The sequence below is a fragment of the Cervus elaphus genome, chromosome 19 (genome assembly GCF_910594005.1).
Source record: "Cervus elaphus chromosome 19, mCerEla1.1, whole genome shotgun sequence".
NCBI lineage: Eukaryota > Metazoa > Chordata > Mammalia > Artiodactyla > Cervidae > Cervus > Cervus elaphus.
The window spans coordinates 2,505,721-2,508,213 of record NC_057833.1 but is presented as its reverse complement, the minus strand read 5'-3'; positions in this window follow the sequence as shown (position 1 = coordinate 2,508,213).

Here is a 2,493-nt window from a genome sequence, read left to right as displayed (position 1 = left end):
ATCAAGATGGCAGCATGGAGTAAGTTTGAAAAGAGCTGTTTATGCAAGTGGTTACAATATCAATAGTAACTGAAAGTAGCTGACAGTTATTAAGCAAGGGCTTGTTTCTGGCAATGTGCTAAGCAGTTAATATGTACTCCATCCCTAGCACTTTTTTTAAATCACTTTATCTGTGATATCCAGTGTTACAGAGGATGGAATCACTTTTTTTTTTATCATTTTATCTGTGATATCCAGTGTTACAGAGGATGGAATCACTTTTTTTTTTATCATTTTATCTGTGATATCCAGTGTTACAGAGGATGGAATCACTTATTTTTTTTTATCATTTTATCTGTGATATTCAGTGTTACAGAGGACGGAATCACTTTTTTTTTTTCCCATCATTTTATCTGTGATATCCAGTGTTACAGAGGACGGAATCACTTTTTTTTTATCATTTTATCTGTGATATTCAGTGTTACAGAGGACGCAATCACTTTTTTTTTCCCATCATTTTATCTGTGATATCCAGTGTTACAGAGGACGGAATCACTTTTTTTTCCATCATTTTATCTGTGATATCCAGTGTTACAGAGGACGGAATCACTTTTTTTTTTTTATCATTTTATCTGTGATATTCAGTGTTACAGAGGACGGAATCACTTTTTTTTTTTCCATCATTTTATCTGTGATATCCAGTGTTACAGAGGACGGAATCACTTTTTTTTTATCATTTTATCTGTGATATTCAGTGTTACAGAGGACGCAATCACTTTTTTTTTCCCATCATTTTATCTGTGATATCCAGTGTTACAGAGGACGGAATCACTTTTTTTTTTTATCATTTTATCTGTGATATTCAGTGTTACAGAGGACGCAATCACTTTTTTTTTCCCATCATTTTATCTGTGATATCCAGTGTTACAGAGGATGGAATCACTTTTTTTATCATTTTATCTGTGATATCCAGTGTTACAGAGGACGGAATCACAATTTTTTTTTTTTTATCATTTTATCTGTGATATTCAGTGTTACAGAGGACGCAATCACTTTTTTTTTCCCCATCATTTTATCTGTGATATCCAGTGTTACAGAGGACGCAATCACTTTTTTTGTTCCATCATTTTATCTGTGATATCCAGTGTTACAGAGGACGGAATCACAATTTTTTTTTTTTTATCATTTTATCTGTGATATTCAGTGTTACAGAGGACGCAATCACTTTTTTTGTTCCATCATTTTATCTGTGATATCCAGTGTTACAGAGGACGGAATCACTTTTTTTTTCCCCATCATTTTATCTGTGATATCCAGTGTTACAGAGGACGGAATCACTTTTTTTTTTCCATCATTTTATCTGTGATATCCAGTGTTACAGAGGACGGAATCACTTTTTTTTTCCATCATTTTATCTGTGATATCCAGTGTTACAGAGGACGGAATCACTTTTTTTTTCCATCATTTTATCTGTGATATCCAGTGTTACAGAGGACGGAATCACTTTTTTTTCCCCATCATTTTATCTGTGATATCCAGTGTTACAGAGGACGGAATCACTTTTTTTTTTCCATCATTTTATCTGTGATATCCAGTGTTACAGAGGACGGAATCACTTTTTTTTTCCATCATTTTATCTGTGATATCCAGTGTTACAGAGGACGGAATCACTTTTTTTTTCCATCATTTTATCTGTGATATCCAGTGTTACAGAGGACGGAATCACTTTTTTTTCCATCATTTTATCTGTGATATCCAGTGTTACAGAGGACGGAATCACTTTTTTTTTCCATCATTTTATCTGTGATATCCAGTGTTACAGAGGACGGAATCACTTTTTTTTCCCCATCATTTTATCTGTGATATCCAGTGTTACAGAGGACGGAATCACTTTTTTTTTTCCATCATTTTATCTGTGATATCCAGTGTTACAGAGGACGGAATCACTTTTTTTCCCCCATCATTTTATCTGTGATATCCAGTGTTACAGAGGACGGAATCACTTTTTTTAATCATTTTATCTGTGATATCCAGTGTTACAGAGGACGGAATCACTTTTTTTTTCCATCATTTTATCTGTGATATCCAGTGTTACAGAGGACGGAATCACTTTTTTTGTTCCATCATTTTATCTGTGATATCCAGTGTTACAGAGGACGGAATCACTTTTTTTTTTCCCATCATTTTATCTGTGATATCCAGTGTTACAGAGGACGGAATCACTTTTTTTTCCCCATCATTTTATCTGTGATATCCAGTGTTACAGAGGATGGAATCACTTTTTTTTTTTCCCATCATTTTATCTGTGATATCCAGTGTTACAGAGGACGGAATCACTTTTTTTTCCCCATCATTTTATCTGTGATATCCAGTGTTACGGAGGACGGAATCACTTGCTCTTCTTGCACCCAGCGGCGACCTTGGAAGACGAGACTGAGAATCTCCGCTCTCTGCCCGTTCGCGGGGGCACAGCGTGCGCCTGCGTTGTTTTAGATCCCCTCACCGCCTCAGGCT